General features: G+C 38.0%; 1 pseudogene; it reads right to left on the reverse strand.

Annotated features, from left to right (window-relative positions):
- LOC141499390 (cyclic AMP-dependent transcription factor ATF-1 pseudogene) overlaps positions 1 to 16,316 on the reverse strand; it is a 36,130-nt pseudogene extending 19,814 nt beyond the window's left edge.
- Between the last annotated feature and the right edge of the window lie 291 nt (positions 16,317 to 16,607).

Here is a 16,607-nt window from a genome sequence, read left to right on the forward strand (position 1 = left end):
CAATATTCTTGTAGGAATTTTTTTTTCAAGGCAGTGGGGCTAAGTGGCTTGCCCAAGGCAATGAGGCTAGGTAATTATTAGTGTCTGAGGCCGGATTTGAACTCAGGTACTCCTGATTCCAGGGCTGGTACTCTATCTACTGCACCACCTAGCCACCCCCATCCTGTAGAAATTCTTTAAAATAAAGTCAAGGCTCTTTTTTCTGATCATGACTTTCAGGTAGACCATAATTTATCTCTTCAGGATCTGTATTCCACATCAGTTTTTTTTCAATGAAATATTTCACTTTCTTTTTCTAGTTTTTCATTCTTTTGGTTTTGCATTATTGTGTCTTGATTTCTCACATAGTCAACAGCTTTTTAGCTCCATTCTACATTTGAAGTATTTGTTTTCCTCAGAGTGCTTTTTTTAAATTTCCTTTTCCATCTGGTCCATTCTGCTTTTTAGAGCATTTTTCTCCTCAATAACTTTTTGAACTGTTTTATCCATTTGACCTAAACTGGTTTGTAGTATATTATTTTCTTCAGCATTTTTTTTGGATCTCCTGGACTAAGCTGATGACTTTTTTTCCCATGTTTTTCTGCATCTCTCTCATTTCTCTACCCCAATTTTTCTTCTACCTCCCTTACTTGATTTTCAAAATGTTTTTTGAGCTCTGTCATCACCTGAGCTCAACTTCTATGTTTCTTGGATTCTTTAGATGCAGAAACTTGGACTTCCTCATCTTCAGAATTGTCCTCCATGGGACCAAAATAATTGTCAATAGTCAGGTTCCTTTTTTTTTCCTGTTTACTCATTTCCCCTGCCTGTGCCTGGTTTTGGGGTGCTTCCTGAGCTTTTGAGTATTATTGGGACACTCCTGCAAGGACCTCCATATGTGAGGCTCTGACTGCTCTTCTGGTCTGTTGAATGATCACAAGCTCACCCCTTTAACACAGGGCTGTGAGGAAGGTCCCTGCTTTTTGGGGGCCCCAGACTGCAACCAGGGTCTGAATATGTCAAAGCTCCAGAGTCCTGTCCCAGGATTAGAGGTCAGACCTCGGCAGTCCCCCTCCACTCCCTTACCTTCTGTAGGCTGAGTGCTCAGGGAGCAGCTGTACAGGACTGCTTCTTTTTCTTGGGATCTCGGCTGCACTGAGGAGGGCCACAATGGCCTGGGCTTTGCATTCACTCTGGTAGAGGTCTCCTTGATGATCTTCCAAGTTGTGCTTGGTGCTCCCTGGGGTGGCAAAACTGCTTCTGCTACCAGGAGCTGGGGCTCCCAGGGACCCAGATGTCCTGAGGCTGTTCCTGGAAGGCTGAGGTTCCTTCTCTTTGGTGCACTACTGACCCTTCCAACCCTGTGGAACAGAGCCTTCCCATTATTTTCCAGGTTACCTTGGGTAGAGAATTGCCACATTGGATCTTTCCGTAGGTTCTGTCTCTCAAAACTTTAGTTAGAGTTATAATTTGAAGGTTTTTGAAATATTTTTGAGAGAGTACCTAAGAAAGGCTGTTCTCCTGCTGCCATCTTGGCTCCACTAGATAAAATGTTTCTTATAGAAATAAAGCCAAAAGGCTCTTGTACAGACTACAAGTCTGAATCTTTTCCCCTCACATAGTCAAATCTTATGTTGTCTATAATATCATAAGTGCCAAGATAGTAAGAATCCTATCCTTTCTATTTGATCATTTGTTTTGGTCTGGTGGGCATGTCATAACTGTTTGATAAATAGCTCTTTATTTGATTTAGACAGATGACTAAATCTGAGGATTCAAATTTGGGTCATGCAAAACCTGCTGTATGATTTAGAGTAAATTACATTGCCTTTCTATACACTTATTTTATTATTTTTTTTTAAAGTTGTTGTCATTCTGTCCATAGAGACATTGCTCTGATCTACTTCTCCATAGGGGTGTGACAAAGAATACTTAATAAATGTGATAGCAAAGAATTTCACTTACTGAAAAATTTTCTCCAAAGGTTATTGATCTATGGCTTATCCAGGACTAAGGATGCTGCTACTATTATGGACATCAAGATAACTCACACTTCCATCACATTGAGAAAAAGAGCTAATTATTTTATTAAAAGCTTTTTGCTGTGCATTGGAATAATTCAATCAGTAGATAAACCACAAGCTGCTTTTTAAAAGGTCTCATAGAGTCTTAGAAGAGGTCCAAACATCTAAGAAATTAACATATCTATTGTCCATCACAGTGGATTCTGAAAGGTTTTACTGCAGGGGAGGAAGCTTGTTTCTCTCTTTTCTTTTGGAAATGTTCTAAATAATGTGAAAGATGGTAGTTGAAGGCAAGAAAAGAAGATACAGTAAATCTGTTTCTGAAGTTTTACATCAAAGTTAACTAACTTCCTTTGGGCTTTTATTTCTTTTTAGTTTATTATATTCACATTTTTTAAAATACCATCAGAAAGCTACTCAAGAGACACTCCAAAGCTTAAATAATGTGAGAGGTTCTGTGATTACTCATATGGTTTTATTACAAGTGTAGGAGTTTCAGGGGCCAGGAATTTGTGTTACAGTAGAATGAGCAAAAGGTCAGGGTCATAACCTGGTTAGATAGTTATTGAGATTCAGATGTGAAAGAATCTAAATGTAAAGAGTGACTTGTGAATCACTATGGAATTGCAAGGCTGCCCCTCAGGGTATCTTTTCTAATAGTATCAGCTCAAGGCATCTAGGTTATGCTGTCCCCTGGCACCCTGTAGACTGTACAACCAGTGTCAACAGCCACCAGTGATTAACCTGCACCCTTGGTTCACTTAACCAATTAATATCACTTACTTTTACAAAATATAGCAGGAAAAGAAGTATAAATATTTCTCTTTAGTACATCAGAGAACACATTCATAAGCTGTGTATAGTTATACTTGATATTGCTATTATCTCATTGTTAGCAGACCAGGAAGCAGTCATAGAATGTGTACATATGCTCCAAAGTCTTTCCAAAGTACTTCCATGGCATAGAGGATAGAACATTGGTCTTGTAGTCAGAAGGATGGGAGTTCAGCCTCAGACACTTGGCACTTACTAGCTGTGTGACATTGGAAAAGTCACTTAACCCTGATTGCCTCACATCCAGAATCATCTCCATTCATCCTGATTCATATCTGGTCATTTAAAGGCTCTGGAGGAGAAAGTGAGGCTGGTGTCGTAGCATAGCACCCCTTTACTCAAATCCAATTCATGTGCTTGTCATAGTATCACCTCCCTGATGTCATGGTGGTCCTTGATAACAAAGGACAAACATCATCATCTGGAAATTAGTTCAAACTCTTGATGGGGGGGGGGGGTGGCAGGCATTTGGAGACCTGGAAGGGAAATATTATAGGAGAGTGAAGGTAATGAGTCGGTAACAAATCTACCATGTTCTTGGCACAATGAAGAGACTCTCCTGACTGAAAAATGAGTGTAGATTTGGAGTCTTGAAAGCAGAGGGTTGCTGTAGGCCCATCATTGGGGGCTGTAGGATACCATTATTAGTTCTCAGTCATTCACTATATAATAATAATAATAATAATAATAATAATAATAATAATATAATAACAGAGGATAATCAATCAATCAGCAAACATTTATTATGTTTATTATGTGCTGAGAATTGTACTAAGCTTTGGGGCTGCAAAAAAGAAGCAAATGAAGGTCCCTGTCCTCAAGGAACTTGGAATCTAATGGAAGAGACAAGAAAAAATATATATATATATGTATATGCAAAGCAAGTTATGTTGTCACTGGCTACTTGAGCTAGGATCTGCCTATGAGGAATCATTATTTAGACTCTGGAAAGCAAGAGTGAAAATAAAACGAAAATTTATTAAAAGAAGTTACAATACATAAGAAAATAGTAGGTAAAGAAAGACAGAGACAAAAGAACAGTCAAGCTGAGCTTGACTGGACCAGCAAGTCAGAAAAGACTGGTGGCCCTGAGTGGAGACCAACCCAGGTTTTTATAGGCTTGTCCTGATCCTGAGGGAAAAAAGATGGATTCCCTTCCCCTTTACTGGACCTGGAATTAAGTAGAGGGTGAAGTCTAAGGAAATCAGGATAGAAATTTTACATTAAATAATATATCAGTGGTAGTCAATTTACATCAAGAATGGGGATCTCCATCCAATTTGACAAGATTTAACAATCTTTAAGATTACAAATTTTTCTTCTGTTACATTCATAATTCTCTACTTCTAGTCAATTTTACGTCTCAAGAGTAAGTGGTGATAAATTTACATCTCCACCCAATTTCTACATTCATAATTCTCTACATCTTTTCTTTGCATCAGTTATATAGGTAGGAGAAATAGGAAATAATTAATAGAAAGAAGGCATTAGAATTAGGGGGTATTGGAGAAGCTTCTGTAGAAGGTATAAAGGAATACAGGAAGGTCAGTAATTGAAGCAAAGGAGAGCATTCCAAGCATGGGAAGACAGCCAGAGAAAATGCCTGAAGAGGAGAGATGGAGAGTCTTTTTTTTTTTTTTGTGAAATAGCCAGGAGACCACAGTTACAGTTACTAGATCAAAGAGCATGTGTAAGGTGTAAGGGTACTTGAAAATTAGGAAGGGGCTAGGTTATAAAGGGCTTTGAATGTCTCAGAGAGTATTCTGTATTTGCTCCTGGAGGTAATAGGAAGCCACTGGAGGCGGGTGGGGGGGGGGAGAGAGAGAGAGAGAGAGAGAGAGAGAGAGAGAGAGAGAGAGAGAGAGAGAGAGAGAGAGAGAGAGAGAGAGAAGGAAGGAGGGAGGGAGACAGAGAGAGACAGAGGAAAAATGGATGGAGAGGAAAGAGAGACAAAGAGAAGAAGATAGTATTCCATAATGCACATATATCACAATTTGTTCAGCCATTCCCCAACTGATGAATATACATGGACTGGAATTTTAAACTACATGAAAAATTGGTTTTTAACATTCATTTTTCAGTATGAGTTTGAGTTCCACATTTTCCCCTCCTTTCCCTCCATTCCTCCCCTCACCTTGGCAGTGAGTAATTTGAAATAGGTTGTACAAAGAACTATGTTAAAGATATTTCCATATTATTCATGTTGTGAAAGAAGAATCAAAACAAAAGGAAAAAAAGCTACAAGAGAAAAAACAAAGTATAAAACAAATTTTAAAAATGGAAAATAGTACTCTTTGGTCTGCATTTAAACTCTATAGTTCTTTATCTGGATAAGTATGATATTTTCCATCACAAGTCCTTTAGAATTATATTTGATCATTGTACTCCTAAGGAGAGCTAAATCTATCATCATAGTTGATCAACAACAGTGTTGTTGTTGCTGTGTACAATGTTCTGGTTTGGCTCACTTCATTCTGCATCAGTTCATGTAAGTCTTTTCTGAAGTCCTTTTATGATTTCTTACAGAGAAATAGTACTTGAACACAGTTATTCCCCTAATTGATGAACAACCTCTCAATTTCCAATTCTTTGCCACCACAAAAAAAGCTGCTATAAACATTTTTGTCCATGTGGGTCTTGCCCCCTTCTTATGATCTCTTTGTGTTAGAGACATAGAGATTCAGAGCATTTTTTTCTTATGACTATAGATAGCTTTAGTTTCTTCAGCTGAAAACTGCTCATAGTCTTTGAGCATTAATCAATTGGGAAATAACTTGTACTCTCATAAATTTGACTCAGTCCACTATATATTCTAGAAATGAGTCCTTTTTCAGAAATTCTAACTGTAAAAATTGTTTTGGAGTTGAATTTCTGATGTTGTGAAGAAGAGAACTCAGGAAGGTTGGTACTTTCACTGATATTGATCATCTAGTAAAAAGCAAGGACTTAAAGACTTCTAACCTCTGCTAACCCATTGTGAAGAATTGTGAAGAATTGTGACTGGGCTAAACTTCCAGCCCCAACCAAGACATGCATCATTTGCATCTGTTATTATCCCTGGCATCCCTTATTCTTTCCAACTTCGAGTATGTATCTCTTTCACAATCTAAGGTTCCCCCTGCTCCTATACCAGTTGGGAGGGTAGCCTCAGAATAAGTTTGAATTGGAAGTTATAATTAGAACTAACTGACAATAGAATAGTCTGATTTGTAAGGTGATACTTTTCTGAAGTTGCTTTAGAGGAGGCTTGATAACTGTTATGTAGGTTATGGATGAGAATCCCTGCACTCAATAGGGGTGGGACTAAATGTTCTCCAAGGATTCTTCTGCCTTAGCATTCAGTAATTCTATTTACTTCATTGAATGGTTATAAGAATCACACAAGAATGCTTGTTGAATAGGTTGTTTTTGTTATATTTCAATAGGGAAGATAATATTTAAAATAGTTAAAAAGTTCTAGAAGGGGTGGAGGGAAGTGAGGGAGACTATTTGGCATGAATCAGTGATGGAGAAAGTCCTGTAGAGGTGAGTCAGCAGTGCATCCTGATGAGGGATGAAGACATCTTTGACCTGGGCCTCCTCTTAAATTGGAAATTCTAAGAGGAGCTTGTCAATTAGAGGATGAGGTCTCAGGGATGGAGGAAACAGCCAATATGAAAAATAGTGGAGGAGTGGAGTGAGTTTCCAAAGTGGAGAGTTTCCTATGGACTAGTTGAGAAAGTCTTGTGGAGACTGCCAACAGTAAAAGGGGGGTACTATTAAATGTTTTCAATAAGCAGTTTCCCAGACAACTCTTTAAGACTATATATTTTGAAGAAGTTGTCAACCAACATTAATAGGAATTTCCTTGTTGGGAATTCCATACATTTATGAAATAATAAGTCTAGTAGCGTCATCATCAATGACAAAAGCAACAGCAAAAGTAGCAACAACAACCCTAACTGATGTTGCTATCATTTCTGTTATCCATTACTTATTTTTCATGATCAATTATGATCAAGAATGAATTTTTTCAATTGTATCCTAATTTTTTCCTGAATTCTAGCTTTGAACTTATCTTTGTCTTACTTCTTCAATTTGGTAGCCTAACTACAGTATGTAGAGAGAGAAAAGTGATTCTGGGATAACTCTAGTGATATTTGAAAGTTTTCCTGTCTTAAAATAATATCAGCTTCATTTGGTTGTGATTATTTACTATTCATCTTATCCATAAAATAGCATTTTTATTGAAATATTTCTCATAGATATAAATATTTATTTTTTTAAAATTTAATTTATTTACACATTACTAAAATATTCTTGTAAGAGTAAACATAATACCCCCTCCCCCCACAAAAATATAAACCTCATGAGAAATAAAGTGAAATAAAAAGGAAAAGAAATGTTTCAATCTGTGTTCTGATACCATCAGTTCTGTCTCCTGTGGATCACCTTTATCATCAGTCCATCACAGAAGTTACTTCCATATTTTTCCATAGTTGCTGTTGCTGATTGTAATTCCCTCTATCCATTCCTCCCCAGTACCATCTATTATATTTTTTCTCTCCTTTCAGTCAGTCCCTCTTCAAAAATGTGCTGTGGGGCAGACCAGTGGCACAGCAGACAGAGCATCAGCCCTGGGGCCAAGAGGCCCCAGGCCTACATTCCACCCCAGAGACCACTTGGCCCTGTGGTCCCGGACAGGCCACCCAATCCCACCACCTTGCAAAAAGTAAAAAAGAAAATGTGTCATATCTGACTATTCTGTCCTATGATCTACCCTCTCCTCTATCACCCACATCCCCTTCCCCTCCTCCTGTTCCCCTTCTCTCCTTTTTCTTCTAGATTTCTATACCCTATTGACTGTGTATGCTGTTTCTTCTGAGTCATTGTGAATGAGAATAAAGGCTCCCTCATTCTCCCTCACCTCCCCCCTTCCATACCATTGCAAAAGCTATTTCTTGACTCTTACATGAAATATCTTAGTCTATTCTACCCCCTCCTTTCCTTTTTTCCAATATTTTCTCATATTTCTTTTTCACCCACTGACTCCATTTTTACACTTCAAATTCAGTTTCCTTCTGTGCCTTATCTATATAAGCTCCTTCCAACTACTCTAATAAATGAGAAAGTTTATATGAGTATTATCAGTATCATCTTTCCATGCAGGAATACACATAGTTCATCATCATTAAGTCCCACATAATTTACCCTTCTCATTCACCCTCTCTATGTTTCACCCGAGTCCTGTACTTGAAGATCAAACTTTCTGTTCATCTCTGACTGTTTCAATTGGAACATTTGAAATTTGTGTTTCCTTGAAAGTGCATCTTTTCCCCTGGAAGAGGATGTTCAGTTTTGCTGAGTAATTGATCCTTGGTTGCATTCCAAGCTCGTTTGCCTTCTGGAATATTATATTCCCAGCCCTTTGAGAGCTTAATGTACATGCTGCTAAGTCCTGTGTGATCTTGACTGTAGCTCCATGATATTTGACTTGTTTCCTTTTGGCTGCATGTAATCTTTTCTCTTTGACTTGGGAATTCTGGAACTTGGCTATAATATTCCTACGGGTTATTTTTTTTTTCTTTCGGATCTCTTTCCAGGGGAGATTGAATTCTCTCAATTTCTGTTTTACCCTCTGCTTCTAGGATATCAGGGCAATATTCTTGTAGGAATTTTTTTTTCAAGGCAGTGGGGCTAAGTGGCTTGCCCAAGGCAATGAGGCTAGGTAATTATTAAGTGTCTGAGGCCGGATTTGAACTCAGGTACTCCTGATTCCAGGGCTGGTACTCTATCTACTGCACCACCTAGCCACCCCCATCCTGTAGAAATTCTTTAAAAATAAAGTCAAGGCTCTTTTTTCTGATCATGACTTTCAGGTAGACCAATAATTTATCTCTTCAGGATCTGTATTCCACATCAGTTTTTTTTTCAATGAAATATTTCACTTTCTTTTTCTAGTTTTTCATTCTTTTGGTTTTGCATTATTGTGTCTTGATTTCTCACATAGTCAACAGCTTTTTAGCTCCATTCTACATTTGAAGTATTTGTTTTCCTCAGAGTGCTTTTTTTAAATTTCCTTTTCCATCTGGTCCATTCTGCTTTTTAGAGCATTTTTCTCCTCAATAACTTTTTGAACTGTTTTATCCATTTGACCTAAACTGGTTTGTAGTATATTATTTTCTTCAGCATTTTTTTGGATCTCCTGGACTAAGCTGATGACTTTTTTTCCCATGTTTTTCTGCATCTCTCTCATTTCTCTACCCAATTTTTCTTCTACCTCCCTTACTTGATTTTCAAAATGTTTTTTGAGCTCTGTCATCACCTGAGCTCAACTTCTATGTTTCTTGGATTCTTTAGATGCAGAAACTTGGACTTCCTCATCTTCAGAATTGTCCTCCATGGGACCAAAATAATTGTCAATAGTCAGGTTCCTTTTTTTTTCCTGTTTACTCATTTCCCCTGCCTGTGCCTGGTTTTGGGGTGCTTCCTGAGCTTTTGAGTATTATTGGGACACTCCTGCAAGGACCTCCATATGTGAGGCTCTGACTGCTCTTCTGGTCTGTTGAATGATCACAAGCTCACCCCTTTAACACAGGGCTGTGAGGAAGGTCCCTGCTTTTTGGGGGCCCCAGACTGCAACCAGGGTCTGAATATGTCAAAGCTCCAGAGTCCTGTCCCAGGATTAGAGGTCAGACCTCGGCAGTCCCCCTCCACTCCCTTACCTTCTGTAGGCTGAGTGCTCAGGGAGCAGCTGTACAGGACTGCTTCTGTTTCTTGGGATCTCGGCTGCACTGAGGAGGGCCACAATGGCCTGGGCTTTGCATTCACTCTGGTAGAGGTCTCCTTGATGATCTTCCAAGTTGTGCTTGGTGCTCCCTGGGGTGGCAAAACTGCTTCTGCTACCAGGAGCTGGGGCTCCCAGAGACCCAGATGTCCTGAGGCTGTTCCTGGAAGGCTGAGGTTCCTTCTCTTTGGTGCACTACTGACCCTTCCAACCCTGTGGAACAGAGCCTTCCCATTATTTTCCAGGTTACCTTGGGTAGAGAATTGCCACATTGGATCTTTCTGTAGGTTCTGTCTCTCAAAACTTTAGTTAGAGTTGTAATTTGAAGGTTTTTGAAATATTTTTGAGAGAGTACCTAAGAAAGGCTGTTCTCCTGCTGCCATCTTGGCTCCACTAGATAAAATGTTTCTTATAGAAATAAAGCCAAAAGGCTCTTGTACAGACTACAAGTCTGAATCTTTTCCCCTCACATAGTCAAATCTTATGTTGTCTATAATATCATAAGTGCCAAGATAGTAAGAATCCTATCCTTTCTATTTGATCATTTGTTTGGTCTGGTGGGCATGTCATAACTGTTTGATAAATAGCTCTTTATTTGATTTAGACAGATGACTAAATCTGAGGATTCAAATTTGGGTCATGCAAAACCTGCTGTATGATTTAGAGTAAATTACATTGCCTTTCTATACACTTATTTTATTATTTTTTTTTAAAGTTGTTGTCATTCTGTCCATAGAGACATTGCTCTGATCTACTTCTCCATAGGGGTGTGACAAAGAATACTTAATAAATGTGATAGCAAAGAATTTCACTTACTGAAAAATTTTCTCCAAAGGTTATTGATCTATGGCTTATCCAGGACTAAGGATGCTGCTACTATTATGGACATCAAGATAACTCACACTTCCATCACATTGAGAAAAAGAGCTAATTATTTTATAAAAGCTTTTTGCTGTGCATTGGAATAATTCAATCAGTAGATAAACCACAAGCTGCTTTTTAAAAGGTCTCATAGAGTCTTAGAAGAGGTCCAAACATCTAAGAAATTAACATATCTATTGTCCATCACAGTGGATTCTGAAAGGTTTTACTGCAGGGGAGGAAGCTTGTTTCTCTCTTTTCTTTTGGAAATGTTCTAAATAATGTGAAAGATGGTAGTTGAAGGCAAGAAAAGAAGATACAGTAAATCTGTTTCTGAAGTTTTACATCAAAGTTAACTAACTTCCTTTGGGCTTTTATTTCTTTTTAGTTTATTATATTCACATTTTTTAAAATACCATCAGAAAGCTACTCAAGAGACACTCCAAAGCTTAAATAATGTGAGAGGTTCTGTGATTACTCATATGGTTTTATTACAAGTGTAGGAGTTTCAGGGGCCAGGAATTTGTGTTACAGTAGAATGAGCAAAAGGTCAGGGTCATAACCTGGTTAGATAGTTATTGAGATTCAGATGTGAAAGAATCTAAATGTAAAGAGTGACTTGTGAATCACTATGGAATTGCAAGGCTGCCCCTCAGGGTATCTTTTCTAATAGTATCAGCTCAAGGCATCTAGGTTATGCTGTCCCCTGGCACCCTGTAGACTGTACAACCAGTGTCAACAGCCACCAGTGATTAACCTGCACCCTTGGTTCACTTAACCAATTAATATCACTTACTTTTACAAAATATAGCAGGAAAAGAAGTATAAATATTTCTCTTTAGTACATCAGAGAACACATTCATAAGCTGTGTATAGTTATACTTGATATTGCTATTATCTCATTGTTAGCAGACCAGGAAGCAGTCATAGAATGTGTACATATGCTCCAAAGTCTTTCCAAAGTACTTCCATGGCATAGAGGATAGAACATTGGTCTTGTAGTCAGAAGGATGGGAGTTCAGCCTCAGACACTTGGCACTTACTAGCTGTGTGACATTGGAAAAGTCACTTAACCCTGATTGCCTCACATCCAGAATCATCTCCATTCATCCTGATTCATATCTGGTCATTTAAAGGCTCTGGAGGAGAAAGTGAGGCTGGTGTCGTAGCATAGCACCCCTTTACTCAAATCCAATTCATGTGCTTGTCATAGTATCACCTCCCTGATGTCATGGTGGTCCTTGATAACAAAGGACAAACATCATCATCTGGAAATTAGTTCAAACTCTTGATGGGGGGGGGGGGGTGGCAGGCATTTGGAGACCTGGAAGGGAAATATTATAGGAGAGTGAAGGTAATGAGTCGGTAACAAATCTACCATGTTCTTGGCACAATGAAGAGACTCTCCTGACTGAAAAATGAGTGTAGATTTGGAGTCTTGAAAGCAGAGGGTTGCTGTAGGCCCATCATTGGGGGCTGTAGGATACCATTATTAGTTCTCAGTCATTCACTATATAATAATAATAATAATAATAATAATATAATAATAATATAATAACAGAGGATAATCAATCAATCAGCAAACATTTATTATGTTTATTATGTGCTGAGAATTGTACTAAGCTTTGGGGCTGCAAAAAAGAAGCAAATGAAGGTCCCTGTCCTCAAGGAACTTGGAATCTAATGGAAGAGACAAGAAAAAAATATATATATATATGTATATGCAAAGCAAGTTATGTTGTCACTGGCTACTTGAGCTAGGATCTGCCTATGAGGAATCATTATTTAGACTCTGGAAAGCAAGAGTGAAAATAAAACGAAAATTTATTAAAAGAAGTTACAATACATAAGAAAATAGTAGGTAAAGAAAGACAGAGACAAAAGAACAGTCAAGCTGAGCTTGACTGGACCAGCAAGTCAGAAAAGACTGGTGGCCCTGAGTGGAGACCAACCCAGGTTTTTATAGGCTTGTCCTGATCCTGAGGGAAAAAAGATGGATTCCCTTCCCCTTTACTGGACCTGGAATTAAGTAGAGGGTGAAGTCTAAGGAAATCAGGATAGAAATTTTACATTAAATAATATATCAGTGGTAGTCAATTTACATCAAGAATGGGGATCTCCATCCAATTTGACAAGATTTAACAATCTTTAAGATTACAAATTTTTCTTCTGTTACATTCATAATTCTCTACTTCTAGTCAATTTTACGTCTCAAGAGTAAGTGGTGATAAATTTACATCTCCACCCAATTTCTACATTCATAATTCTCTACATCTTTTCTTTGCATCAGTTATATAGGTAGGAGAAATAGGAAATAATTAATAGAAAGAAGGCATTAGAATTAGGGGGTATTGGAGAAGCTTCTGTAGAAGGTATAAAGGAATACAGGAAGGTCAGTAATTGAAGCAAAGGAGAGCATTCCAAGCATGGGAAGACAGCCAGAGAAAATGCCTGAAGAGGAGAGATGGAGAGTCTTTTTTTTTTTTTTTGTGAAATAGCCAGGAGACCACAGTTACAGTTACTAGATCAAAGAGCATGTGTAAGGTGTAAGGGGACTTGAAAATTAGGAAGGGGCTAGGTTATAAAGGGCTTTGAATGTCTCAGAGAGTATTCTGTATTTGCTCCTGGAGGTAATAGGAAGCCACTGGAGGCGGGTGGGAGAGAGAGAGAGAGAGAGAGAGAGAGAGAGAGAGAGAGAGAGAGAGAGAGAGAGAGAGAGAGAGAGAGAAGGAAGGAGGGAGGGAGACAGAGAGAGACAGAGGAAAAATGGATGGAGAGGAAAGAGAGACAAAGAGAAGAAGAACGATTGAGACAGAGACAGAGACAGAAAGATAGAGAGAGAGGTGGGAGAAAGGAAAAGGGATTGGACCTGCACTTTATGAAAATTATTTTAGTAGTTCTCCAGGGATATACTGAAGTGAAGAGAGACTTGAAGCAGTCAGACCCACTGGCAGCTAGTGTAGTAATCTAGATGTGAGGAGACAAGGGTTTGCACTGAAGTGGTGGCAGTGTCAGAGAAGAGAAGGGGGTGTAATTAGAGAGATGTTGCACAGTTGAAATCAACAGGCCTCGGTAACAGCATTGACCTGAAAATCTAGATAGAAGGAGTAGCAAAGAAGAAAGATTCATAATTGTGTCAAGGAGAATGAGGATGGAGGAAAGGCCACTGGATTTTAAAATTAAGAGATCATTAATAACTTTAAAGAGAGAATAATTAGAAGATAAGTAGAATAATACTTTTATTAATAAATAATAATAAGCAGAGGATAGATTCTTTATTTTGGGGGAACAGAGCACTAGAATCAGAATCAATATCTTTGTCTTGGTTGAGCCTCACAGGTCATTTTAGCCCCAATCCTTCCTAAATTATGAATTTATAAAATCCATAGGTCAAAAATGATGAAGTATTTACTATTTCCTGAGACACCATATTTTTCTGATGCATTTTTCTTTTTGAAATCTTCTAATCATCATTATATATCTGTGTATGTATATACATATTACTAATCACTTATATATGTATGTATACATACATACTTACCTAGATACATATATGTATTTCACTTCATTAATATCCCTTTTAAAATGGAACCCTTAGAACTGATCATAGTTCTCTAAAAGTTGACTAACCAGGCTACTAATGATGGAGCAATCACTTCTCTGCACACTCTGTTTCTCTTAATGGAGCCTAAGGTTACATCACTCTTTTTGGCAGTCATTATCTTATTGCTAATCGAAGTCCACTTTTATAGGAGCAGCTGATCTGTCTCCACAGCAGGGGGACTATGGAGCTGAGCTGGTCAGCTTCTCCTTTTGAAGTAGAAATGGACAAAAACATGCCAAAGCTGCTGAGGACTGACTGTGTAGGTTGCCCATTGGCTCTAAAGTAAAGGAGCCTCAGCTTGCTTGAATAGTGATTTAGGACTATAAAGTGCGAACAAGGCCAGCTGTTCTATTTCTCTCCTTGCTCGAGCCCACAGCTGCTCCTGTCAGGGATCTCGGGGGCTTGGTGAGGGTTACAGCTGGAGTGGAGATGTTTCCATCTGTATGACTGCAGGGGTTATATAATTAACACCACACACACACACACACACACACACACAAACACATAGATTCGTTGCTGTAACGAGAAGTCTCGTATGTACTCCATCAATACAGTACATCTGTTTAGTGCAACGATGAGCTGGAAATGAGCCTGGAAATGAGAACTTAAAAATAAAATAAATTCCAAGTTTTTTAGCACCTAAGGCTTCTTCTTCTAGCAGAATCACCGATGGAGTACCAATTAAATTATTGAAAAAGAAGGCTTGGAATGCATACTTGGGTTTCTCGCTCATCCTCTGTGGTTGTGAGAAGTCCCACTGTGTTTAGGTTTGTGACAGGCATGAGAAGAGAAGAAAATTTTTCATTTATACATCCTGCTTATAACCTCAAGTTGTCTGAACTTCCTACTCAGCCTTAAAGGTGTAATTTAGGAATGAGGTGGGGTAGAAACACTACTCGATTCCCAACTTTAACAAAAAAAGGAACCCAAAGACATTAGACTGATCATCAGTTAGTGGGGTCATCATCCATGTCATTAGTTCTGCTTTATCTACTCATAAACATCATCCATAAGGTACTCATCATCTTTCTCCCCCCTTCTCTAAGCCCTTAGCTCTTGCCCTATTACTGCCAAAAGGCACTACCATCTTTCCAATCACTCAGGGTTGACAATTTGATATCATCCACAGAGCCAATCTGTTGCCAAATCTCTTTTCTATGTTCTCCTATGCATTTTCTTCTTTCCACTCACAGATCTGCACTGGATACTAAGTTTACCTTATGCCTGGAATATTTTGGCAATCTTCTAAATGGTTTCTAAATGACTCATCTCTCAACACTTCATTTCATCCTCAGAGACTCAGCTGCTTTGCTCCTTACTCTCAGTTTATACAATGTGTGTGAAGAAGGTTGTGAAGTGGATAAAATATTGATAGTGAAGTAAGGAAAACTGTGAGGTCAAATCTAGCCCAAGACACTTACTAGCTAAGTCACCCTGTACATGTCTGAGCATTTATCCTCTGACTGCCTCAGTTTCCTCATCCATAAAATGGAGATGATAATATCTAACTCCAAGGGTTGTTGTGAGGATAAATGAGGTAAGGTTTGCAAAGAGCTTTGTAAATATTAAAGTGTTATATAAATGCTAGCTATTAAATTGTTTTAACTTTTTCTCCTTTGTTGCTGTCATTATGAATTTTAGTTTCCACTCCATTATTCCATTTTTATTCTTTTAGATCACAAGAATGTGCTGGTTAGGATTTATTCACAGGACAAATTCACAGGATTTATTCACATTGCTAAGAGAATAGGTTACAAATAATACTTTAAAATTATCTTATCACACATACATATACATATATATATATATGTATATACACTTTAAAAAATCACTTTCATTTCTCAATATATTCCTTTCCCTTCTCTAGTTCAATAGACCATTATTTATAATAATGATTTTAAAAGAAAAAGGGAAAAACAAGGAATTCAATAAAAAATACTTGTCTGATCAATCATTTCTGACAAATATGTACAATCCACTTAATAGTTTCCCATATCTTTATCTTCCCCCACCCAAAGGAAGAAAAGATAGAGGTATATTTTTCTCATTTCTTCTCTGGAAGTCAAAATTGAACATTTTAATTAGTCTTCAGTCCTCCAGTCCCTTCAAGGGACTTGTCCTTTCAATTTTCATTGCTGTAGTTATCTTGTTTACCTGGTTCTGCTTCTTTTAGAGCCAGTTCATATAATTCTTCAGGTTTCTCAAAAGCCTTCATATTCATCATTTTTACAGGGTAGGGATCCTTCATTACATTAGTGCACCACAGGTTTGTTTAGCTATTCCCTAAGCAATAGGCACACACTTTTGTTTCCAATTTTTTAAAAATATAAATGATTTGTTTTCCAATTATTTGCAATAGTAGTTTCTACTAATCTTTTTTTGCAGGGCTTTGAATTTTACACTTTCCCCCCTTCCTTCCTTCCCCTTCCCCCCCAACAGAAAGCAGTATGATAGGCTTTATATTTATTTCCATGATAATGCATATGTCAAAATTGTACGTGCTGAGAGGAAAACATATCCTTAAGGAAGAAAGAAAATA

Source organism: Macrotis lagotis, chromosome X (assembly GCF_037893015.1).
Source record: "Macrotis lagotis isolate mMagLag1 chromosome X, bilby.v1.9.chrom.fasta, whole genome shotgun sequence".
In the NCBI taxonomy this organism is placed as follows: Eukaryota; Metazoa; Chordata; class Mammalia; order Peramelemorphia; family Peramelidae; genus Macrotis; species Macrotis lagotis.